Source organism: Equus caballus, chromosome 8, assembly GCF_041296265.1.
Source record: "Equus caballus isolate H_3958 breed thoroughbred chromosome 8, TB-T2T, whole genome shotgun sequence".
Classification (NCBI taxonomy): Eukaryota; Metazoa; Chordata; class Mammalia; order Perissodactyla; family Equidae; genus Equus; species Equus caballus.
In genome coordinates this window covers 95,647,986-95,675,731 of record NC_091691.1, presented here as the reverse complement: position 1 = coordinate 95,675,731, position 27,746 = coordinate 95,647,986, and the positions used below count along the sequence as shown (strand labels likewise).

Sequence of the window (27,746 nt, the reverse complement as noted above, 5' to 3'; positions counted from 1 at the left end):
GCAGCACAAGGATGTTGCAGAACCTTTGAAAGTATATTTATTTAAGGATGTTAAATCCAGAATTAAATTCTTAAGCAGAGGTGATGAAAGTACAGAGGTTCTGTTGCTTAGAGGTCTTTGTGAGTAGAAAGTATTTTGTAAGTTGGATCCAAGCTCCACACAGTGACAAGACAGGCCCAGGGGACATCACACCTCTCCACATCTGGGGGACAGATGTATCCTCTTCACAGGCGATTGTTGAGGTTCCTTATGTTACCTGAGTCTGAGATTATGTAACAAACTGCTACTTGAACAGCGGTCATTTAAAATAAATTAACTGATAATTTTGAAACCAATGAATTTTTAAATACCTTTAATGTTGTATTTACCTTCATGGCGATACTAGAAATTGCTCATCAAAAATAGAAAATTAAATAATATGTGGCTTTAGAAATAAGATTTTATTTTGTTCATTTGTCTGTCAGTCTTTCTATGTATTTACCTAGCTCCTATCACCATGGTAACTATGCATCCTGGACTGTGTGCACTTAAAGCTTCTATTCAACTTTCCTTCTCACTGTTTTACTTCTGCAGACTTACAGAAAGTTGGATATTTTAAATATATGCTTCCCATGCCTCTAGTTTGAATCTACAGGAGGAAATTTTTAAAAGTCTAAACTGTGATGAAAAAGTAATCTTAGACGTTAAAAATGCTATACAAATTTAAGTTTGTGTGAGAATAATATTCTTACTTTGTAAACGGTGTCAAGACTTGAAAATTGTATGTTCACTAACTTGTCATTTCCTAAATACACACCATTTCTTAAAATGGAGGGGCATTTGATGTTTTATCCAAAGTCTCCTCAAAGGACAGACAAAGAAACCTGTTATATTTCTCAGAAAAGAATCAGTAGTTTTCTTTTCAACATCAAGGCTCCCATTATGGACGAATTTAATATCAGCACTTACAGATCTGTAGACATATCCTCCACATCCTTGGAAAAGGGGGCTATGGGGTTGCTCTTTGAGATATCAAGTGTAAATTCAGACAAAATGTACTATAAAAGAGATATGCAACATCGCCTTAAAGGAAAAAGCAACAGCAACAACAAAAATGTCAGACAAAACTGTTTTATCTCACCAGGAAGTTATGAGGGTTACCTCATAGATTATGATTAGTTTATCTAAAATATGAATGCATCAGCCACTGATGACACTTAATGATCTATGGAAACATCTAGAAGGCAAGTCAAAGAGGCAAACACAACAATGTCCACGCACAAAGGTTCAGGAGAAAAGAAATAGCCACCAGCCTCTGTGGATTTCATCTTTTATGTAAGAATGAAGAAACACATAACTCTTTTAATCCTGATGACATTAAATATTTATTATTTACAGCTAATTTTCATTCGTCTTAATCTGCTCTCCCTGAGATATTGCCATATAATTTGACTTTTTCTTTTGGTAGCTTGTATATCAGGAATGAATTCAGCAATACGTCCAGTTTTATTTCCACCTGCCAATTAAGGCACTGACTCTCTGGTTTTATGAAGCACTCTCTTGACAAGTTTAACTGATATTTGTATTGTGGATGAGGATCACTTCTGGGCACAGAATCTTTAGCTGAATATCGTTAAGCCTGGATATGGGTGAATTCAGCAAAGAAAATAAAACACTGAGAGGACCAAATACTCTTTCTTAGTTTTCTCTCCTTTTTTCATTATTCTTAACATTCTTCATGCTCTTACAAATGTAAAGCTGAAGAAATGGACAAGAACATTTATAACAAGTTTATTCAAAAGCTGAATGTGTGTGCTCCAAGTGTGTGAGCTCAGGTAGACAGAAAGCCCCCAGGCACAGTCGCTCCTCTCCTTCCCAGCTCCAACTCTGGTGAGATCACCACACTTCTGATTTCTTATTCTGAGCAATCCAGCGACATATGTATTTGTTTATTATTAATATCGTGTTCCTTTTCCCCTGTTCCCTGACTGCTTATGTGAGAATTATTATCTAATCAGATAGGAAACAGAAATTCCCTTGGGAGATAACTTTTCTCTTCTCTGTAGTTAATAGAATTTCTACTAGGATAAGCTCCAAATGATATATAAGACACATGAGGCTGGGGTGTTCCTCTGAGTTTTTCTCCACCTGGAAAATTGTTTTATTTATGTCAGGGGCCACTATTGCGCTATATCATGTGATATTAGCAAGTATACCTTCTCATAGCATCATGACAGGAGGTAGTTTTACAGCCTGGAGCAAGGTGCCCTCTCTGAAGTTACCCTCTCAAAGAGACTGGGAGATGAAGATGCTATCTTCCTTGATGACTACCTTTTAAGTAAGGTCCTTGAGAAAGAATCCTGGGTTGTGACACTGTCAAGAAGCTTTTAAGAAGATTTACATTTCAAAGGAACAGAGAAATGATTCACAACAACAAATTTTCTAAAATAAATCCTCTGTGGTTAGGACGTGGATTCTGTAAGGACTAGTGAGAGGGAGGTAAGGAGTCTATGGGCAGGAAAAAACCAGTCTGAAGCTTAGTCAAGGGGAGGGGAATGCTAAGGCCTTATTGGTCAATAGAAAAATGTGAATTGTCTTCGTTTAAAAGTGTAAGTGTAAATCTTGTCTACTCCAACCTTCCCAGGCCCCATAAGCAGACATTTGCACAGAGATTTCCTGCAGTCACTGGCCTTCAGAAATATTCGACCAATTCGCACTACTCAAGGTGCATCTTATATAATCAAGGTAAATGTGTGTGTTTGTCCAGATGAAATGCTATCCCACCTGGGTCAGAGAGAGAATCGTGGAGTTTCTCTAGTCATAGCTAAAATGAACCTCAAAAATATTTGTTCAACATCAGTTTTGTACCTGCCACCTGGACTAGGGCTTCAGTATGCACTGATCAAGACCAGTCCTTAACCTCTAGGTATTTACAATATAGTGGGGAAGACAAATGAGTAAATAGGCAATTATAATACAGACTGATGAATCTATAATGCAGTAAATATGAGGTGCTCAGGAGCACAGAGGACGGCATGTGGATTCTGTAAGGACTAGTGAGAGGGAGGTAAGGAGTCTACAGGCAGGAAGAAACCAGTCTGAAGCTTAGTCAAGGGGAGGGGAATGCTAAGGCCTTATTGGTCAATAGAAAAATTTTAGTATCAATTTTAGTATCCCAAAATTTTAGTATCAAGAACAACTTAAAGAGTTATTAATATTGGAAACAAAGTCAATACTAATGACAGCAAGAAGAAGGGAAAATGTGCCAGGAAGAAGGAAAAGCAAATACTACCACATGAGATGATTACAATTAAATAGTCAAACTCAAATGTGAAATACAAATAGTGTGAGAAGACACTTCAAATCATGCCAAGAAATTTGCATTGAATGCAGCAGAGACCCACTGATGAGTTACTCTTCAGGTAAATATTCAAGGTTTGTTCTCATTTCCCCTACCTTCATTAATTTCTCTTCCTTTCTGAACAATTTAGTTCAAAGACATTTGGTGGAACAGAGTGTGGTAGAATGTGTTCTCTGTTGTTGGATGGAGTGTTCCATAATGTCAATTATGTCCAGTTGGTTGGTGTGATGTACTAGCTTTGTATATAATTACCTGATTTTCTGTCTTCTGCTTCTATTATGCACTGAGAGAACGGTACTGAAAGCATAAATAATGGAAGATTTGTCTATTTTTTCTTGCTCTTCTATGAGTGTCTGCTTTCCATATATTAAAGCTTAAAGCTCTTTTATTAGGTGTTCAGATATTTGGGATTCTCAAGTTTTCTGGATGAAATGGCAGCTTTATCTTTGGAGTATGGCTTTCTTTATCCCTGTTAATGCTCTTTGCTCTGAAATACCTTTTGTCTAGTATTAACTACAGCCACTCTAGTCTTCCTTAAATTAAGGACAGCTTGGTATATCTTTTCCTGTCCTTTATTTTTGTCATTTATGTAGCTTTACATTTAAAGTGAATTTCTTCTTAGCAGTATGTAGTAGAGCCTTGCTTTTTAATTCAATCTGAAATCTTTGCCTTCTCAATTGAGGTAATTGAGGTAATTTGTCTACTCCAAACTTCCCATTAATTTATTCACATTTGATGTGATATTTTATATTGGTGGACTGAAATCTACCATTTTGATATTTGTTTTCTGTATGTCCCAACTGTGCTTTATTCCTTTCACCCACTTTGTTTTAACAATCGACTAATTTTAAATGATTCTATATTATCTTCATTGCTGACTTATTTTATCTACTTTCTGTTCACCTATCTATCTATCTATGTCTCTCTCTCTATATCTATCTATCTATTCTATCCATTTGACTGGATATGTATATTAGCGGTGTTCTCTTATGTAGTTTTCTTTTTGAGTCTTGTCCTTTCTGAGTCCTTGTCCTTTTCTTAAGCCACTGGAAAATGTATGTTTTTGTTTTCAATAGACTTTGAAACATCTCAAGCAACATATCATCAAATATTTTCTTTCTGTCCATGCCCCTCCCATATCTCTTCTCTTTCAAGGATTCCAATTACATGTATATTGCATGTTAGGCTACTTAAGCTGGATGCTCTATTTTCTTGTTGGTTTGCTCCTTTTCAGGATTTTATTCTGTCTCTTTTTTGTACTGGATCTTTCTCTCTCTCGCTAGCTCTTTTTTTTTTTTTTTTTTGAATTCACAAATCTTCCCTTTTATCACATCTAATCATGCATTTTTCATCTAAGGCATTGTGTGTTTCATCTCTAGTATTTTGACTTGGGTGTTTTTATATCTTCCTTGTTTCTACAAGCTCAGTATTCCCTCTAACTTTCTAAACATCAGGAATATGTTATGATAACTATTATAATACCCTCGTTTACTAATTCTATCATTTATACCACCTTTTGGTGATTGACATTTCTCCTGGTTATGGGTCAAGATTTCCTGCTTCTTTGCATTACTATTGATTTTTATTAGATCACAATCATTGTGAATTTTACCTTGTTTGGCTGCTGGGTATGGTTATATTCAGGTAAATACTCTTGAACTTCGTTCTTGGATTCATTAAATTACTTAGAAACAGTTTGGTCTTTTTGAGGCTTGCCTTTACACTTTTTTAGGTGGGATTATATCAACCTTTAGTCAAGGGCTAATTTTGCCCTATGACAAAGCCAATGTTCTTCTGAGGAGTCTACCCACTGACCCTTTTATTGCAAAAGTTTCTGCTCTCACTGATGAGAAACATCAGTCATGTCCAGTCCTATTAGTGCTAAGGGGATTCTTCCTTCTATTTCTTTCCTAGTCATGGGTGGTCTCCTCACTGTTGGTGACGAGATCTAATGTACACACCAGGATAGATGTGGAGAGGGCTGATGGCCACTCTGAGTTTATTGTAACCAGCGTTTCAATATATACATAGCTTACATCTGTTAGACATACACAGGTGTTCTGGATGAAATAATTAGCGAATGCCAAGAATTCTTAGTGATTTCTCAAGGAGCCGTCCCTCGGCGTCTGTTTTGATATTATCATGTAATTGCTGTGCTCGTATATTTTTATCTCGGAGCAAGCAAGGTCTCTTAGGCAACAGTCCCTCCTGCTCCCGATATTGATATCGTTTCTCCATCTGTGCCCCCAGGTGGCTGAGGCTTGTCTTAGGTTGCCTCCCCCTGGAGGTCTTACCTGTCATTGGCTAACCGGCCTTCTCACCTCCTGGTCACAGTTTGTTGGCAAGCTTTTTCCAGTGATTATTAACCCTTCCTGTGTCAGGGGCGGCTACACTCACCATCATGTGCAAATGGTTACTCAAGTGAAGACTCTAGGCGACCCTCTGCAGGTCTCTAGATCTCTCTCTCTTTCACTGGGAAACTCTCTCCTCTCTGATACTCTAGTCTGCAATATATACTCACTTTGGCATCCCTGCACTCCCAGCTTCCTTCTTCTTCAAGAAGACAACCAGGAACCACCTGCACTGCCCTCCCAGTGGACTGGAAACAGTCTCTGCAGTCATCTGGGAAACTGCAGCACTCACCTCACTAGTTTCCCTTCTTTCAAGGATCGCTGTCCTGCATTGACTGAAGTCGGGTGACTGAAAGCATAGTTTCGTATATGTTGTCCAGTTACTCAGTTCTTTCAGATAGGAGGGTAAATCTGATCCTTATTCCATTTTGATCAGAAACAGAATTTTCTGCATCAACTCCTAAATTTTTTATTTTTTGTCTTTTAGTACCTAGCCATGACTTGGTTTTATTTTATTCCTGTCATGTTTTTGTTTCTCCCACAATTGACTATCATCCACTAGTAGTATATTCTAATATTTTAAATTCAATAATATGTTTTTATTCAGACCAACCTCAGTTTATTTAAGTATTAATTAAGAAATATTTTGTGTTATCATAAAGATTTCTTGTATGCAATTCATAAGAATAAAATTAACTTTTCTTATTTACATTTTGTTTAAAAGAGAATATATGAAGGTATCATGTTGACTGAAACTTGCTTTACAAATTCTAGAAAAGGGTAATTATTATTATCATATTTCCCAGTAAGAACTTTTTTCCAAACTAAATTTAAAGTGTCAATGTTCTACTAACCCAAAACTTTCAAATAATATCTAAAGTTTATTGAGCTCTTACTATTTGTCAGACATCGTTTAAGAGCTTTGTATGCATTGGCTCATTTATTCCTCAAAACGTGTGAAGTAGATGACTGCATTAGTCAGGGTTCTCCAGAGAAGCAGAACCAATAGGAGGTAGGTGTGTGTGTGTGTGTGTGTGTAATACAAAGAGATTTATTATAAGGAATTGGCTCACGCAATTATGGAAATAGGCAAGACCCAAGATCTACAGGATGAAACAGTAAGCTGGACACTTGGAAGAGGCAATGGTTTAGTTCCACTTTGAGTCTGAAGCCTGAGAACCAGGGAGCTGATGGTGTACTTCCTGTCTGAAGGTTGGAAGGCTGGAGACCCGTAAAGAGCTGATGTTTCAGTTTAAGTCCAAAGTTAGAGAAAAAAATAATGTCGTAGCTCAAAGCCGGGAAGAATTCTCTCTTACTCAAGGGACAGTCAACCTTTTTCTTCTATTCAGACCTTCAACTGATTGGATGAGACCCATTCACATTAGGGAGAGCAATCTGTTTTACATAGTCTAGTGATTCAAATGTGAATCTCATCCCAAAACACCCTCTCTGACATACTCAGAGTAGTGTTTTACCAAATATTTAGGCACCCAATGGCCCAGTCAAGTTGACACATAAATTTTATAAACCTTATAGCTGAAGCAACTGAGTCCCAGAAAGGTAAATCATTTGGCATTAACAGTTGAGTCAGGATTTGAACCCCATTGGTCTGTCCCCAGAGCATATTTAATTATTCTGCAGGGTTACTTCTCATAGAATTTCCTGGAGATTAATTTTGAAAACAAACATTTTAAGATGTCTCTTGAGAAGAAAGAAAATAGGAATTTGATTTTAGTGATAATGATGAATGGAGTCTTGCTTTTATTTTTCATGCAGATGGACATCTACAGAAATTGAGCTCTTATCTCAACCTTATCTAAAATCTTTAGGTCGTATTTCCCAGTTAGACAGGCAGTAGGGACACTGTTGCATGTATATTGAAGATGAAATATCCACTATCATACTTACCCCACGTCTCTAGCAAAGGTTAGAATTGGCAGAAATGGCAGGAAGAAATGCAAAAATTTGGTCTTAATTAACAAAACAACAAAAATAGTAAGAATAATAATCCCTTATATTTTCTTCGAATGTTATGATTCTAATTTTTATGGTAAGTTTTATTTAGACAAAAGACAGGCAATTTCTGCTTTCTAAAATTTAGAATAAATTGCTCTATTATAATAACGCATTAAAATTATTATTATGCTAGACATCTTAGAAAAGACTGTATCTTCTATACAGTATCTTGCTCTTACTACAATAAACAATAATAATTTGTTTCAATGAACATTCTCTTCTGGGTTATTTTAATATTAAGAAAAATTAAGGTCCAATTTTTATGACTTATAAAGATGCCACTTAAAACTAGAAAAACTGTGATGCCTGGTAGAAAAGTAGTTTTTATAAATGGGAAGTAAAAGGAAGAATATTCTCCAAAATGCCACTCTTCCCAGGTGAGATACGGCTGGCAACATTATTATATATTCAAATATATCATATGGACATATGGTTTCTAATTTTTGGCTTAGGCAAGTGTTGATCTCTTGTATTTTACCTGTAGCTAAAGCCATAACATCAGAATGATTTGCTTATGAAATTTAGCTTTTTCTCAGAAGTTTCCATTTAATAAGAACTGTCCTAATTTTTCCGTTCTTATGTAAATTTAAGAAAAACTGAGCTTAAGTGAACACGGGATATTATATTTTACCACAGTTCACTTTGTCTCATTTATCCCCTACTATTTATACATATTTTGATCTTTTTATTGAAAATATAAGTTGTTTACTTCTTAGATTGTTTTTCTTGTACTTTTGATGACTATCCACATTTGTAGGTATGCTTGCAAGTCACCAAACAAAAAATAAACTATAAAAATATGATCACCCTGTGTCTTTCAGAGGATTATGATACACAGTTCTATTGTCTGGATAGCATCTTATTTCATGATCTTTTTACATATTTAAACAAATTAATTTGATATGATCTCTAAAGTAGCAATACACGCTGATCTAAAGTAATTGTTGAAAAAATACTAATTTCGAAGTTAATGATGTTGTGTAATGTAGAGAAGTTTGATGCTGTTCAAATATGCTTAGAGATTGGAAAATTAGAACAGCAAAAGGGGACAGTCTGTGATTCCCAGGCATCCGACCTCACTTTAGCTCCCTACTTAAAGAAGGGAACTTGTTTCCAGACCTCAGTGAATCCACGTTTGTCCTGCTGCCCCTGCTGCTGAATAGAAACCAAGTTCACCTTCCGATGCCGCTGCAGGAACTGTGGCGTAGGCACCACCACCTTCATGCTGACACAGACTCTGTGTAGTTGGTGAAGATGCTAGAGCCTCCTGTGGATTCAGCGAGGCTTCTACTGTCTTCTCACCTCCAGTCTCAGGTGCAGAGCTTCAGTGCCAGAACCTGACACTCCGCTGTCAGGGAAATCTGGAAATGTAATTTAGGAGCTTCCAGACTCGGGCAGATTAAGAAGAGTAGATGTGGGGATGAATATCAATGGACAATATTGGGCAGTGTGCTCTCTGCATAGTGTACACAGAATGCCTATCATGGCAACTTATAATGCGGCTTTTGACACTTTCAGCAAATCTCAAGGTTACAAAGCAGTAATAAAATCAATCACTTTTAATAGTACTTCCAAATCTGGCGGCAAACAGGATCAGTGCATTGCAATGCATGTTTGATTTGCCTTTATTACAATATTTGGAAAGGTCACCAAAAAGAAATTTAATTCTTATATGAACACTAAGCATATGTAAAACATGTAAATAAGATTTGACTCTGATTTACATCAGTGATCTAGTTTCTACCAATAAAAATCACATCATATCATTTCTCTCTTTTAAATGCTCCTCTGATGCTTACTACTTTATAGTAAAATCCGAAGCATCCACATCTTGCTAGTAGCCATGATGCCTGGGTCAGAGTGTAGCTTGAATCTCATAGAACACCCTAATCACCTCACTCACCATGTCCTCTGACTTGCTCCCACATGGGAAACCACTTTTAAGGACTTTGTCACTAACTAGTCTCAATGCCTACATGCTTCTTTCCTGGTTTTTGGCATGGCTGACTCCTTCTAATTTATTAAGTATCAGCTCAAATAGCATCAGAAAGGCCTTCGAACCAAGTCCATTTCAATCAATCAATCCCACCAACAAAGGCTCTCTAGCCCATTATCCAGTTTCATTTTTTAATAGAACTCATCGTTACATATATTTACAGTAGATGCTATTTTTGGTTTATGCATTTAGTGTCTCTCCCCCTCCTTACTATAACATAAGTACTACAACGGTAAAAATTTGTTTCTCTTGATCTCTGCAGTTGTAAGTGCATCCAGAACAGTTCTTGTTGTAGGCAAACCATAAATATGTTTGAGGAGTCATCTAAGGAATTAACGGATGTGTGATCCTCATCATACACATACATAGCCAAACATTAGATGTTGTGATAGATACTGCCAACTGAATACTCAAGATTCATTTTCTCCTCCTCTTCTTAAAATAATGAATTAAGATGGTAAGACTCTTAGCAAAATAATACTAATCTCCCAGACACCTTTTCAGCTAGGTTTGGTCATGCTCCTGAGTTCTGACCATTAAGATGTCAGAGATTTATATGTCTGCTCAATTTCGAATCATGTGTGTGATAAGTGGGGAAGTTTCATTTCATGACAAAGTGTTTCCCAGTCTTCACTGTTGCTTCCTTTGATATTCTCCTGTCTGACTCATAGATGGGGGGTTGAATGATATAATTTTTGGTTTTTTTTAGGAAGATTAGCCCTGAGCTAACTACTGCCAATACTCCTCTTTTTGCTGAGGAAGACTGGCCCTGAGCTAACATCCGTGCCCATCTTCCTCTACTTTATACATGGGACGCCTACCACAGCATGACTTGCCAAGCGGTGCCATGTCCACACCCAGGATCCGAACCAGCGAACCCCGGGCCGCTGAGAAGCGGAACATTCGAACTTCACCGCTGCGCCATCAGGCTGGCCCATGAATGATATGATTTGAATAACACACATCTAACGTCACCCATATCCTCAATGGTTTAGTGAGGCCTAAAATCTATGTTGCCTCCCTCCAATTTCAGAGCTTAATGCATGAGCATATGCATCAAGATTCAGCATCACTACTTGGAAGTTTCTCTGAATAACAAGAATCTACCTAAAGATTGGCATGGCATATCCTACAGACAAGATAACTGAACCTGTTCAAAACCATTTCCTCTTACTCTTCTTTGCCATGGAAGTTATAAAACTAAAATAATCACCCTTCTAGACTCCTTTTCCAAATAAATCGGCCATGTGAGATGTACCTGGCTGAGGAGATGTAAGTCAAGGTTTCTGGAGATAGGCTCCCTTCCGTTCAAAGATGCAGAGATATATACCAAAGGTGTTAAGCCCTTCCAACTAACTTTTTCTGCCAGAACTGTAGGTGCAACTCCTAGAGGTCCAGCACTCATTGCGTGACTAGGAGGATAAGTGCTGAATGCTCAGGAAGGCAGGGCTTGAAGACAGAGCCCGGGACCCTGGTTCCATTGGTGTTTTGCTGAGCCCTGAACCTCAAACCTGCACATTTTCTTGATTGTCTCATGGGAGAAAATGAATCCTCTAATTGTTTGAGCCAGTTTTTATGGAGTCTTCTATTGTTCACATCTGAACTCAACCTTGGCTGAAATAGAATTCATACTAAATATTACGTAGAACAGGAGTCAAAAAATTGTGGCCTGAAGACCAAATCCAGCTGGCCATTGTGTGGGTAAAGAAAGTTCTACTGGAACACAGAACACATTTACATGCAATCTTGGGTATTTAAAAATTTCCTGAATCTCTCACATGATTATGAAATTAAAGTGCAAAATGCTTTAAAATGGAAACACTTTGTAGCTATATGACCTTGGACTAGTCATTCATCACCAGTTAAAAGTGCTGACTCCTGATCGTCTAAGTTTCTTAGTCTCTCAATCTATGATAGCAAAAAACCCCACTAAAATCATTTATACTCGGTTTTAACTTTCAGCTCTTTGTACGAATCCTGGTGTATACGTTGGGAAGGTAAAAAGAAGAAAATATTTTTAAATGGTGTATAAATGTATTGGAAATTAGAAATAAGACTCTGAGCTTTCACAAATACTAAAAATTTAATATCATAGATGATATGTAGTAATTTAGAAGACAGAAAACAATCACTAAAGTGTGTCTAAATGCATCGTGTGTTTACGCCTTCTAGGCGGTCTCCAAAGATGGCCGCTGTCCGTCTCCTCCCTCCTTGCATAGGACACAGCTACACATAGCAAGAGGTGGACCAGCCCTGTGACTTGCCTCAACCCGTACAGTGCATTGGAAATTATGATCTGCCAGTTCTGGGCCCATCCATAAGACACCTAGCTGCTTCCCTCTGAAGAGAAGACAGATGTAAGAAATCCAGATACCTGGAGACCACCTTGCTGTAAGGACGCCCAACTTAGCCACGTGGAGAGACCATACATGGAGAAAAACTGAGAAATTCAATTGACAGCCCGAATGAGGTCTTCAGAAATACGACTCCTATGGAAGCATCCCAGTCAGCTCCCAGCCATTTGAACCATCCAGCTGAGTCCTCTGTATGATAAAGCTGAGTGAGCCATCTCTGCTATGTCCTGTCTGGATACCCGACCGAAAGGATCATAGGAAAGTAAATTAGCCGTTCTTTTAAGTCACTGAGTTTGAGGCAGCTTGTTAATGCAATGATAGATAATAGATAATGTATTTATTAGACAATAATAGATAATAATAGGAACATCAAGTCATCAGTTATGTTTTAATATACCCTTTTGTTTCTTTGTAAAATGAAATCAAGGTGACTATCTCAGCTTTGAAATTTCACATTCTGGAGTCTAGTTTCAACTTCGCTTGTAGCCTTCTGTAGTTTATCCAAACCTTAATGTATTATTTTTAAGACATTTTTATTCAGATACTTCAAATACAAGCAAAAGTTGCAAATCACCATGCAAGACATGTCTGGCAAGTTCTCATGATATCCCATTGGTTGACATAATCCTCAGGGGCAGCACACTGCAATCATTCTAATTCATTTAACATTTCTTGATAACTTACTTTAAGCATGCTCTGGGCAAAAAAATAATAAGCTATGATCCATACCTTTACATAGCTCACAATTTGTCGGAGGAAGATACCTTATTTAAATATAATGCATTTAGAGCTATAATAGCAATCGTTAAAAAGTGTATTGGAAATTTTCAATGCATTTTTTCCAAACATGATTTTTCAAAAGTTCAACTCAAAGGATCTAGCTAAATGTGAGCTGAGATCCAAATCAACTGGTCAAAGCTTTTTTGACCAGCATAGTACCTGACTCAGGCCAAATTGATTGGATTCTCACTCTTACAATATTTTCATAAGGACTCAGGTACTTTTGTGAGTTAATATGAGCTCCTAAACTGCAAGGTTTTCAGTGTCTGTGAAGGCTGTGTTTGGTCACGTGCTCAGAGACCTAGAGAAAACTGGTCTTCAGAAAGAAGTAAAAGATGCAGAAAGATTTATAGACAAAATGCCATATGGATCCTGACAGACAGAGAGGAAGAGAGCAGAGGAAATAAAGATATCTGCCATTCCTGGTTCTGGTCCCTCTGGAGACCTGACAAAATATGCAGCTGAGAGCTATCCCATGTCCTAGCAGTTCGTTTCTCTTTTTTATTTGAACCAGCTTGAAGAAGTTCTCTTATTGTATCCCAAATTTTATGCAGAAAACAGACACACAGATATTGGAGAAAAGAAGTCTGTTTCTTTCAAATAATAAGGATTAAGATAATCTTAACAAAGCCCTTGAAGGTGAATTAGGCAGTCTAGGAAGATGGAGAAAAACTGGAGGATGAAAAAAACTACAAGCAATTGGAACCTCAAACCCATGCAAAAAGCATAGGTCTTTTGGGAAACACCTTTGCTTCTGCGTAACTGGTAGCATCTCTGGGGGCAGAGTAGCTGGAGGTGAGGCTGAAAAGGATGGTTCTGGCAAGTTTGAAATGGATTATAAATATCATGCTACTGAATTCAACCTATCCATATTAGATTTGAGGAGCCATAGAAGACATTAAAGGAAATGAAATGACAATGTGTCTTCTATTTTCTTATGGGTGTAAAGTAAAGGCAACTTTTGAGGTCTTATCTAATTGGTAGATATAATAGCACATGACTTATGATATACTTGTGGGTTTATGTGTTTCTTCTTGGCATTTGCATTCTGAGTGCAGAATGGCTGGTTAGGAAATAAATATTATGCAATTTCTCATGTAATATGTATAAACCAGTAATAGTACATTTTCTACCCAAAGTCATGGTTGATGGTCTCATTTATTTTTTAAGTGACCAAAGGGACTAAAGACCCTCCAGACATCTCTAATGAAATAACTTACTTGTGTCAATACACTAGCCTTCTTGAGAAATGTCTATAATTCCTAACTGTGGTTATATTTTTAATATCCAGCAATATTTTTTTTTTGATTTTTGTAGAGGGAGATACAAAGTTATACAGTTTCAAGGACATACACAGCTGATAATAACTAAGGCTGTGATTTCACTGCAGCACTTGTTTCCTGATATGTTCAAAGTATTTGTCATGTACTACAGCAATGGACTAAGCCAACGGCCTGTATTTGCATATGGTTCAATACCCATGACAGATAATCTCATTCTAAACAGCAAACGGAGCTAAAAGCACCATTTATCAAATTTATCATACTTTGCGTTATCTCCTTCCCCTCTTCCAGTTACAAACTTTATAAAAGAAATAACAACCTTTTTTTTGGTAAGTCTCAACATTAACCTCAATATGAATGTCTTCATTAGATATGGAAACAAAAAGCATTGCAGAGTTCTTGAATCAAATCATAATCTGGTAATGTGGGCAATATTTCTTAATTTCTTGGCCAAAGCTCTAGTCTTTTTCAACTTTGCACTACTATGAGCTTGGACATAAAATAGACAACTTAGAAAGTCAGATTCATCTTAGGCTAATACTATACATTTATGATTAAGATCTATTACTCACAGAAATAAATTTCTGCCCCTAATGATATAACACCAAGCTGTATTTGGTTCACATTACCCTTTAAAAATAAATAAAGTCCAATTTCATTTTCTTTACTCTGTTCTTTTCTATGTTATTTTCTCTCTAGAATTTCCTATTGCTACTTCATCCAACCTTTAAAATTCATTGTTGTTCTTGTAGTTGACTTTTCCTGTAGTTCCATCTATTTTTCTTTTACAACATGAAAGTAAACTGGATGATGATTAACTTGTTTATCTTCATTTATAAGTGGTTAGGTCTATTTAAATAGTATGCATTTAAAAATTTATGCAAATAAAAATTAGTTTCCATTTATATGTAAGCATTCAAGTATTTTGTTTCTTCTCATTTTGCCATACTAATAGGCTCATATTTCTCACAGAGAAATTATAGTTTTTACACATTTATCTCGCACAATTTTTATGGGGGCACACTGTTGCTATTCCTTCAATAATGTTATAATATATGGTAAATGATATTTACTATAAGAGTCTGAACTATAGAAAAATAATGTTGATACTAAAATTCAAAATAACAAGCATTTATAAAGCTATGTGAACATTTTTTTTATGATGTTGTCTTGCATGATGATTTCAGTCACATTTTTTTTTACCAAATAGATAATTCAAGAGGTTATCAACCTCTATCAGATTTCTGGCTGATTAGGGCATATTATAAGCTGTCTACAAAAGTGTTTGTTAGATAATATTAATATAGAAGCACTACTCATACAAACAGCATAAAGAATCAAATTCACAATATGCCTCAAACTCTGAAATACAGTAAATGAGAATCTATCCACATATTTTCTTCCCAGACTTCTCATGGGGCCCAAGAAACACCCAGCAAAAGCAAATCTAATACAATACTTAAGACTTATTAAAATACTCATTGAAATTCACTGATTATCTACAAAAGAATATGTGCTATAAGAAAAGATAGCATGTTGTAGTTAGACATTATTTATAAAATAATGGAAAAATAAAGGCGGCTCTAATTTTAGCATCGATGGCCAAGAAGCTCTGGATATTTTAATTTCAATGAAGAGGAAATGTGTTCTTATTGAAGATATTTGAAACTCTAGTTATCTAAGTTTATTGCTTTACCTTATATAACAGTAATACTGTGGCTGACACTGAAAAATATTATAATAATACAAGAGGTTACTATAATATCACGTTAATAAATGATAGCAATGTGTTGGACATTACACAAAACAAAACTTATAGGCACACATTCTGCTGAAGGAATTTTTACTCTAGAAAAAAATAGCTAAGTTTTAGTTTGCTAAATGTTGTTTTAATGCTTTATGTGCTTTACCTCATTTGTTCATCAGAAGGACTCATTTTACATATGAAGAATCCAAAGCTCAGATAAGTGGTTTGCTTTGAATTACATACCTAATAAACGGCCAGTAGCAGCGAGTCAGTCTGGGCTCATCATAATTAGACAAAGAGGATGGCTCTGCAGACACTCAAAAGAAAAGAAAAAATGGAGTAAAATTAATAAGAATTTTATTCGATATTCAGTTTTATTATCAATCAAATTTGAAGATGCTAAGTGTCTTAATAGAAAATACTCTTTGTGAGCAAGAAAGGCAAGAGCTCACTAGATGAGAAGCTTATGCACAAATGCAGGAGAAACTTTCATGGGAACATAGGCTAAAATTTAAATCTGTAGAGATAGAGATTCTAATCAGATGGGGTATAGAGTTCTAAGAAAAAAACACCTTTAACAATATTTTTTAAAAATACTATAGATGTCTAACAGACCAAAACTTCAGCATTTTTAAAATACATGAGTGAGCTGTTTCTGGAAAATGATTCTTGAGCTCAAGAGAGAAGCTCCATTGTCTGAATGTGATGAGTAACTGTGGCGCCATGTTGCCACCAACCAGAGGATGAAGCCAGCACCCAGGGTGTCAGAGTAGAAGGGCAGAAAAGCCCAAATCCTTCAGTTACTGAATCAAGCACCTCTGAAGGTGTCCTCCCACTAGACCAGTACTTCCTAGAATTTTTATGATATAAATATTAAATGATGCTATTTGTAAATCACACTGATATTGACCAGTTCAGTAGAGCCAGCTGCCATGGCCTATTCAGCTGCCCTGAGGGTGGACAAGATAACTCCTTCAGAACATTCCATTCACAGACCATGGGCCATCAGATGAAATCGACCCCATTTAGGCCTCTGCTCTAGACTATGCATCATCAGGGACAATAAATTTTATTTTAACACAGTTTGAATGTTTTCTGTTGTTTTCAGCCATAAAGCTTCTACTGATACCAAAACCTCATAGGATTGGTATCAATTAAGTATACTTTTAGCTACAGGTAAATGAAAATCTGGCAAATTTTGATTAAAAAAATGGGAGTTTGTTTTTCATATAAAAAGTTTGGAAAAAGGCGGTCTAGAACTCGTAGTCACTCAACAGTACCATCAGAATCCCAGGCTCTCCTCTCTACTTGTTTATCCACTTGGAGTTATTGCTTCACAGTACAGGAATCTCGACTGCTGTCAAGCCAGGCATTGCACCTATGTTTATGAGAGAAAGAAGAGAAATCAAAACAACTCTTTTCTTAAGGTGTTATCTTTTTGTTTGGGAAGGACAACCAGCAGAGTTCCCATTATATCTTTTTTAGCTGAAGTTGGTCACATGCTCATCCCTTAGAGCTATCAGTAAAAATAAGTTGTCGTGCTGGCTTCAGTCCAATCATGCTAGGTTAGACATCCTTCCTGGAATCAAAGGATCTCCTTTGGCTGCCTGAAGAAATTGAAGCTTGCTTACCAGGGAAGCAGGGGACTTGGAGGAACAGATTTTCACAGAAGGAACAATGTTCTGTACTTGCTATGGGGTTCTTGTAAGGCTTACTCAGATACAAAACTCTTAGTACAGTGCCTATTATGCAACAGTCATTTAATAAATGTTAGCTATATTATTATTATCATCATTATTATCATTGTGGTCAAATCAGTAGCATATTCATCTCAGTCCTATAAACATCAGAATAATATTTCCTTTCATTAAAAAATGGGGAGAGTGGGGGCTGAATCCATGGCATAGTGGTTGAGATCAGTGTGCTCCACTTTGGTGGCCCAGGTTCGTGGGTTTGGATCACAGGCATGGACCTACACCACTCGTCAGCCATGTTGTGGTGGTACCCCATGTACAAAATAGAGGAATATTTGCACAGATGTTAGCTCAGGGTGAATCTTCCTCAAGTAAAAAGAGGAGGATTGGAAACAGATGTTAGCTCAGGGCAAATATTCCTAAAAAAAAAAAAGAGAGAATGCTCTTTTCTCCCATTATTTCACTTCACATTTATATCTATCATCTCTTTCTCTCTCTCTCTCTCTTTCTCGCTCTCTCTCTAAATATATATATATATATATATATATATATATATATATACACAGATGTATATGACTTTTTATTGTAGTAAAAACAGATAACATGAGATCTGCCCTCTTAAATTTTTTTGTATAGTACAACATTGTTAACTATAAGCAATGTTGTTCAGCAGATCTCTAGAACTTATTCATCTTGCATAACTAAAACTTTATACCTTTGAACAACATCTCCCCCGTGCCCCCTCTCCCAAGGTCCTGGCAACCACCATTCTACTCTCTGCTTCTATTAGATTGACTATTTGAGATTCCTCATATAAGTGGTATCATGTAGTATTTATTTTTCTATGTCTGACTTATGTCACTTAGCATGATGTCCTCCATGTTCATCCACGTTGCCACAAATGGAAGGATTTCCTTCCTTTTTAAGGCTAAATAATATTCCATTTTGTGAGTGTGTGTGTGTATCACATTTCCATTTTTCATTCATCTACAGATGGACACTTAAATTGTTTCCAAGTCTTTGCTATTGTAAATAATGCTGCAATGAACATGGGAGTGGGTATCTATTCAAGATCTTGATTTCAGTTATTTTGGGTATATACTCAGAAGTGAGACAGCTGAATCATATGATAGTGCTATTTTTAATTTTTTGAGGAACCTCCACACTGTTTTCCGTAGTGGTTGCACCAATTTACCTTCCCACCAATGGTGTACAAGGGTTCCCTTTTCTTTACATCCTTGCAAACAATTGTTATCTTTTGTCTTTTAGATAGCAGCCATTCTAGGTGTGATGTGACAGTTCATTGTAGTTTTGGTTTGTATTTCCCTGATGATTAATGATGTTGAGCACCTTTTCATACACCTGTTGGCCAGGAACTGAACAGACATTTGTCCAAAGAAGATATACAATGGCCAACAGGTATATGAAAAGATGCTCAATAGCTTGTCTTTTTGAGTTCCACAGAAAATCACATAGATATAGCTTCTTCCATTTTCTCCAGCTGCTCTATATCCGGGGCTAAATCTGGTGCAAAATATCATACTTTCCATCTCGTCTCTCCAAAGTTATTCCATAAATGCCACATAAAAAACCTCCTCCAGAAAAGTCTCTCTTCCCATGCAAATTTCCTTATATCCATGTGTGTCTTCTACACGCCATCACATACTTCCAGACTGTCTGATTTTCAGTTTAGAGTCCACTAAACTGTGGCTTGCCTTTACATATCTAAAGAGCCCTATTATCTGTTGTATTTTAGCAAGAGGACAAATTCCTCACTGATTAGCCTGGCGTATATTACACCATTACTTGAGATGTATTGTTTCATATCAAGGTGTTTTCACTGGTAAAAGTGAATATATACATATGCTACACTATTGCTAATTAATACCTTTGTGTAGTTTAGTTTAATGAGTTTTTTTGGTCACCCTGTCTCTCTTAACAGATGCATTTTGATGGAAGAGAAGAGACAGGATTGACATAAAATTTTCACTACCACCAACAGAACGCAAGCCAGCTCAGGCCACTCTGCTGGAGAGCCCTGCATAGCCAAAGGCTCAGATTCACAAGACTTGGTCCTGTGCATAGGAGGGATCATGACATTTGGGTCTTTTCTGAATAAAGTTTGAAAAAAAAAGTCATCACAGGTTTTCCTCTGAAATACTTTTTTCACTTCATGTTGGTTGATAACTCTACAATTCATCCCATTTTACTTTGAATAATGGGATTCAAAGATCCTCACAATTTTAAAATGAAACACATCTGAGACTATCTAGTACGGGAATGAAGCATGAAAAGGCTTCTGAAACTTTTGAAATGGAAAATGGAAAAAAAAAAAAACCTGTGCAGATCAAAATGCATTTCATGTTCAAAATTTTCCAAAGAAACAGACTTCCTGAAACTATTTTTCATAAGTTAGTTTTTGGTTCAATTGGTCAGTATAGGATAATAGAATCAAACATTGCCGTATTTATTGCAGCTTTCAAAAAAGAAAGTATTACTCTTTTCGAAGTAGTTTTAAAGACTAAAACTGTCAGCAACATTATTGTCTTATATTTTATGTAAAAATGCATTTTATTATTTAATGATTGAAAGCTCTCATTGATTTGCTTTTCAAACACCTCTGGACACAAAAGTGACTAGTAATGCAAATAGTGAAAGAAAGTGATGCTGAAACTCTGACATTATATTATTGTGATGGTTCATTTTATATGTTAACTTGGTTGGGCCCAGACATGTAGTCAAATACTATTCTGTATGTTTCTGGGAGGGTATTTTTGGATGAGATTAACATTTAAATGGGTGGACTTTAAGTAAGGCAGATGGCTTTCCCTAATACGGGTAAACCTCATCCAGTCAGTTAGTTGCAGGCCTGAAGACAGCAAAAGGCTGATCTCCCAGAGCAAGAGAGAATTCGGCCAGCAGGTGGCCTTTGGATTCAAACTGCAGATTTTGGACTTGCCGGCCTCCATAATTGCATGCGTCAATTCCTTAAAATAGATCTGTGTGTGTCTGTGTGTGTGTATGTGCATATATCCTGTTGATTCTTTTTCTCTGGAAAACCCCGACTAGTACAATTATATAGGTGGCTTTGGTCTATTAAAGTAAAAAAGGGGTAAATGTCAGTTTAGAAACTGACATTATATATATATAAAACGAGAACTTTGTTGAACTCATGAGTATTCAAAGATACTTGAAATAATATAGCACTTTATATTTTTACTTATTGAATTTCTATCTTTCATAACTATATGGACCATGTATTCTTCTGGTGGGAATGTAAGTTGATTAAACCTTTCTGGGAGGTTGCTTTGTAATATGTATCAACATACTATACTAAAAAGTATAATATTACACACCTATTAGAATGCCCAAAATCTGAAATGCTGACAATACCAATGGTAGCAAGGATGTGGAGCAACAGAAGCTCTTATTCATTGCTGGTGGGAATGAAAATGGTCAGCGACTTCGGAAGACAGTCTGGCGATTGCTTACAAAACTAAACATACTCTTACCATATGATTTACAGATCATGCTCCTTGGCATTTACCCAATGTAGCCACCCCTGATGCAGGAAGGGTTAATAATCAATGGAAAAAGCTTGCCAACAAACTGTGACCTGGAGGTGAGAAGGCCGGTTAGCCAATGACGGGTAAGACCTCCAGGGGGAGGCAACCTAAGCCAGGCACCAGCCCCCCAGGGCCACAGATGGAGACACGATATTGATATCGAGAGCAGGAGAAGCCGTTGCCTAGGAGGCCTTGCATGCTCCGAGATAAAATATACGAGCACAGCAATAACATGAAAATATCAAAACAGAGGCCAAGGGAGGTCTCCTTGAGAAATCACTAAGAATTCTTGGCATTTGCTAATTACATTGTCCAGAACGCCTGTGTATGTTTAACAGATGTAAGCTATGTATATATTGAAACACTGGTTATAATAAACTCAGAGTGGCCATCAGCCCTCTCTGCATCTATCCTGATGTGTACATTGGATTGCAACACCGACACCCAAAGGACTTGAAAGCTTGTGTCCACAAAAGAACCTGCACGCAGATGTTTATAGCAGCTTTATTCATAACTGCCAAAACTTCGCAGCAACCAAGCTGTCCTTCAGTAGGTGAATGGTTAGTCCAGACAATGGAATATTATTCAGTGCTGAAAAGAACTATTAAGCCATGAAAAGCCAGTGAAGAAGCTTAAATGCCTATTACTAAGTGAAAGAAGCCAATCTAACGAGGCTACTTACTGTATGATTCTAACCCCATTCTGGAAAAAGGAAAACTATGAAGATCAGTGGTTGTTAGAGGGTTGGGAGGGGGAGATGACCAGGTAAAGCACAGAGGATTTTTAGGGCAGTGAAAATTGTATGATATTATAATGAAGGATATATGTCATCATACATTTGTCAAAATCCATAGAATATACACCGAGTGAACTATAATGTAAACTATGAAATTTAGATAATAATGATAAGTCAATGTAGGTCCATCATTTGTAACAAATGTACCACCCTGGTGGGGGATGCTGTTAATGGAGGCACTTATGCATGTATGGGGGCAGGTGGTATATGGGAAATCTCTGTACTTTACCCACAATTTTGCTGTGAACCTAAACTGCTGAAAAGTTAAACTGTTAATTTAAAAAAGCACATAATATTTTTTACTAAGAATTTATATCTGATAATTTACTTAAGCAAATATTTAAAATTAAAGCAAAAAACAATGTGTTACACATTTTTTACTATAATATTACTTATTAAGATGAGAACAAGAAGCTTAATTATTGACAGTTCTTTGTAGAGTTGAATCATCTATACAATTAATTGATAATTGTCATTCACTTTGCTAAAAAATAGCATTTATAGATATTCCTCATGATAAAGTGATAAAATATATTGTGAAACAAAATGCTGAATGTTTGTAAGGAAAAATCATGCAGACTCACACTCATAGTTGAGGTGACTTTTTAAAGTATTATTTTTCAAGCCACAGTGGTTTCTTCATTCTGGGTTATTGGTTAAAATGTCTTTAGGAGGCAAATATATTCTGGAGAATAAAGCATTTGTTCAGAATCTTTAGTCATGCAGCTATAAGTTAATTACAGGCATCTTGGGGTGACCTGAAATTAGTAGAATAATCCTAACACAGTATTCTGTTAAATAATATAAAACACTTTGTTATTTGGGAGTGAAATTTAATTCACCTCAATTAAAAATATTTTTGTGTAGTCTATTTATAAACAAATACAAAGCTAGGTCATGGGAACAGTGGAGTGATGTCATGCTATCTTCATGCTGTTTACAGAATTACAATTCATTAATTGTTTAATACCTCATGACAAGTACTAAACAATTCTTTCCCAATAAAATATGGGATCAAAATGTGGATGAACATATGAAAGGAAAGTATAGAGAGCCGTGAGAATACATAAACTGGAGTGGAGCTGGGAGGAATTCGTGGAATTGATGATATATTGGGCATTGAAATATAACAGAGATCTAGGTAATGAGGACGTCACACAGAGAAGGCCCTGAAAGAAGCTGAGTGGCCAAAATCCTGCGAGTGTAGGAAAGTGGAATGAGATGAAACTCAAAGGCTCCTCACATGTCAAATCATGTAGACTGAAACTGATTGTATTACTTGGGAAAATCATCCAAATTCTCTACACTTTAATTTTCTGATTGTTAGGTAAAGATAAATGAAAAGCACTAATAAAAGACAAATGCAGCAACAAACTTACCTTCCAGATTTTATTTTGAGATGCTAGGATGTAATGTACAGCATGCTGACCATAGTCATACCTCGATAAATTATAAAAGATAAATAAAAAAACAAAAACAAAGCAGAATAAATCAGCAATAAAGTCTTTTGGAGACCACGTTGCTTTCTTAATGTGGCTCTGTTTTTATGTTCACCTTCAAACAAACCTGTTAAAGTTGTTTGATACCTGCTCTTTCTAGTTTTTCTTATCACTCATTCAGTCATGTCTAGCTCTGTCCTTGTTGCCCCAAACGTCACATTCCATAGTTATTGTCAATAAACCTGCTTTTAAATGCAATGCTTACATTTTCCCTTAGGAGCGAGGCTTCAGTTTCCTCACCCCCTTAACAATAGTTCACAAGGTCCACCATTCTCTCTTTCTTGAAACCTCATTTTGTTTGGTTTCTTTGGAGGATACTGTCTCCTGGATATTGATTCTATGTTCTACCGTATTTTCTCCATATTCTATCTTCCCCCTACAGACCATAAGTACTGAAGATCCTGAGGGCTCCATTGTAGACACCTCTACTTTTTCTTTTCTTCTGACTTTATTCTATGTGATCACATCCATTCTTATATTTAAAACATGCCATTTATATTCTGGAAAGTTTTCTGAGTCTAACTTCTCTTCTGAATTTTAGACTAACATTTGCCACTGTCTTCTCCACGTTTATCTTGCATGTTTGATAAGCATTGCAAATAACATGCCCAAATGTGTCTCTTTATAGTTCTCCTCTCATCTATGATGTTCCCCAAATCAATAAAAAGCACTATATTTTTTACCTCACTGTTTAAGTAAAAAACCTGGGAGTCTTTCTTGATTTCATCTCTCTAAGCACATTCAAATCCATTGCTAAACATTACCAAGTTTTCTTGATAAATATTATAAAAATTTTCCACTTTGTTTTGTCTCTATTACCACCAAGTGTCAAAATATCTGAATTTATCACAGTTTATTAAGATAAATTGTCTTTGTGTCTTGTAAGAGTACAATCATACTCTATATCGTGACCCTTTATAAATGCTTAATTAATCACATTAGTTCCCTTTCTGAAACTCTTCAAAGGATTTCCAATTCCTGTTAGATTTAATTCAGAACCTTTAGCATAGCTGAGGCCCTAGGTGATCTCATCCCTCAGATATCCAAGTTCACTTAGGCCATACTTCTTTTATTGCTATCAGTCTTTTGCATTTTCACTTACTGTCACTCCCCCAGAGAGGACTCCTTCTATATTGTCTAAGGTACCCCATCTTTCCTTAACTTAGATTAGCATTTCTCAACCTCAACGCTGTTGTGAACTTGGGCTAGGTAATTCCCTTTTTTGAGGGGGCTTTTCATGTGCCTTGTTTATCAGCATCCCTGGGCTACATCCGAGAGAGGTCAACAGCACACCCACACCCCCCTCCCCAACTGTGACAACCAAATTGTTTCCAGAAATCATCAATGTCTTTGCAAGCCAAACCACCCTTGCTGTAGAACCATGGATCTAGATTTTAGCATCATGTAGATGGTCGTCTTCAATATTGTAACAGTCTTTGTTTATATTAGTATTTAGTAATTTACTAGACTCTATGCTGCTTTGTTCCATAGAGATTTGGTCTCCATTTTGTTCATTCTTCATGATGTACCAAGCACAATGTCTCCCGATAGAGACAGCACAGAAAATTCTTTTTAGTAAACGGATAAAGGGAAATGCCATCATTCTCTGAGAACTAAAATGAAAGATGAACTCAAAATTTTACAGAGTTACTTAAGACAAAGTCTACTCTCAGCAAGCAAAAAATGATAATAATATTCTTGATTAAATCATTATATTTAAAAGGAAAGCTGTGTGGATCATTAAGAAATGTGCAACTAAGAAAAAAGTCAAGAAATTGAAACATTTGTTCAGAACTGAAAGTGTTCTGGTCAAAAGAATTAACTTAAATTGAAAATTATAATTTTCTACATTTTCACAACAAGAGTTATTACCTCATGATGATATAGATTTATTTCTTTTATAGTTTCTAAATTTAAAATATGACTAAATGATGAAGATCCACATAACTTGACATTACTATACACTAATGTGTGTTGAATATTTCTAATGTATACAAGATAATACATGGTACATGCATGTTTGCTTTTATATGGAAAATAATTGAGAATATTAAAGAATTAGACATAGTTTTATATTATTATGATGTTTAAAAGCATATGGCATATAAAACAATATTATTTAAACATATCAACATTGAGTGGCTAACAATATATTAACATTTTATACGTATCTTTGATATTTCAATTGTGCTCAATTCTGTTTCCCTTCTTCATTTCAATTAATGCACTCATCCACTTTAATTATAATTAATATAACTATATTAATGAGGTGTGTAGAAGTTTGTCAAATATCCATAGCCAAGATAAAGAGCAAAAAATATTTTCTTTGCCAAAGGTAAGGAGATTATAGTTCAATTTTTCAGTTCTAGATATGACTGCTCTTTTGCATATTTTAATGGGATTCCAGATTGTTGTTTATTCTATGAAGATAGAAGACTTGTGGCTAATTTCCTATATTTTCTTCAGTTAACAGAAACCTGTTTAATATCTCAAATAGCTACATTTATCAATTAACCACGAAGTTTTCCGACTAAATGGAGAGTATTATTATTAACCAAATATTTTCCACCATTTTCTTTTTCTCAATTGTTTTTAAAAGACAGCCATTGAGTCAGAAAATCAAATATTACAGAAAAAATGTGTAAGATTCACATTTGGACTTTGATGATTGTTGTGATTATAAGGTCAAAACTTCCCTTCCCCAAATACGTAACAAACATGGTAAGTTGTAAGTTTGCCTGAGATTTAATATGAAAACTTATTGTTATAATAAGGTTGTGACATCATATTGTTTTCCAGTATATCTCTAATATATACAATTGAGAAAAAAAGGTCTACTTATTTTTTAATATGTTTTCAGATAGTAAACAGAATGTGCCGTACGCAATGTAGATATAAATGTTAATGAATCACTTCCACTGACATATAGTAAGAGTTTTATCTAGAAAACACCATCATGGGTCTGGAACTGTCAATTACGTATATGATTTATGACTCCAAATGTACGCCCTACCTCTTTCTCATTCTTCTCCTTTATCATTTCACCTTATTTTTATGTTAACAATCATATAACCAATAATTTACCTTAAAATGTGGGCAGGGAAGAGTTAGCAGTGGGTCTATAAAATGCCCCCTGCCTTCTGGATTTGTTTGTGGCCTGTGGTCTTTTTTCTGTGACTCAGCTGTCCTGTAGACATGCCATTGGAATTGGCCGGCGGGAATATAACTGCGCTGATTGTAGGCACTGCTCTGTACTTAATCTCAGGTATAAATGCTTTTAGGAAGATATTCCTCTCCAGTCTAGATCAGTTATTAGAAATAAATTTGAAATTTATGGATTTATGGGGTACAATTGTCAGGAGAATGGACAATAATCACGTCAAATTTGAAGCTATAAAACTACCAAGTTATGAAAACAGACATACTCCAAAATTAAGTGGCTTCCTTGTAGCAGCCTCTACCGTATGCATTTTATCTCATCACTCTGGGAAAAGGCCTGTAGAAAGTTGCAGCTGAAGGACTCACTGTGAATGCTTCACTATTCTTTACCATCCTCAGTACATTTTGTTGTTGGACAAGACCTGTGATTCCATGTGAGTCTGTCTGACAATATAGTCCTTCGGAATAGCGCAAAAAAATAATATTTTTGAATGCTAATCTAAAAATATCACCTAAGAAAGAATATATACATATGATTTGATTTCTAGAAACATAGGGCTTTCATTTTTAATGTGTTATAATTTTTTGACATGAGTAGACAATAATATTGTCTCATTTTTCGTCAAGAATAATCTTTTTTGGCAACTGGAAAAAGAAAATTCAGCAACTTGCTCTTTTTTTTCTGTTTAGTTTATGTCCAAGTGTTCTTGATTCTCTCTAGCTTTGGGGTCTGTCATTCAGGACACTGTTTCACAGTAATGAGTAGTAGCCCCTATTTAGCTCCAGTTACTAAGTTTACATTATGCCATTATGTGTTATTAAACAGTTGGTAAGCATTTCAGATGCAACAATAATCACGTATCAGTAGGAAAGATGCAAATAGTGTTTTGCAAAGAAAAATAATAATGACATTTTCTGGCTGTTTTAGCACTTTCTTGTAAATTATTGTCTTATTTTACTTTTTAATATTCCTGAATTAAACATTGTCATATGAATAAATAGCACCTAATCTTTAGCAATAAAGAACACAAAGAGAGAAGAGGTTTTCAAAGTCATCTATAAAGAAAATATAAGTGGTTCCATTTAAGAAACATATTATTTCCTTATATTCAAGGATATATAATAGATTAAAAGAATATTTTCTTATCTACCAGCCCACTTTAGC

The 27,746-nt window shown here is 35.9% G+C and overlaps 1 long non-coding RNA gene across 3 annotated transcripts; it reads right to left on the bottom strand.

The window, feature by feature from the left end:
• Positions 1–7,687: 7,687 nt before the first annotated feature.
• Positions 7,688–23,738, bottom strand: LOC106780952 (uncharacterized). 3 transcript variants are annotated; one of them, XR_001377395.3, is made up of 4 exons: positions 23,628–23,738; positions 17,148–17,245; positions 16,111–16,174; positions 7,688–9,055 (listed from the first exon to the last, which is right to left on the bottom strand). It is a non-coding gene; the product is annotated as an uncharacterized lncRNA (long non-coding RNA). The 3 variants fall into 3 exon arrangements; XR_011421147.1 differs by lacking the exon at positions 7,688–9,055 and adding an exon at positions 11,768–12,288 and having other exon boundaries at positions 16,111–16,183; positions 23,628–23,726; XR_011421148.1 differs by lacking the exon at positions 7,688–9,055 and having other exon boundaries at positions 14,779–16,174; positions 23,628–23,726.
• Positions 23,739–27,746: the final 4,008 nt, after the last annotated feature.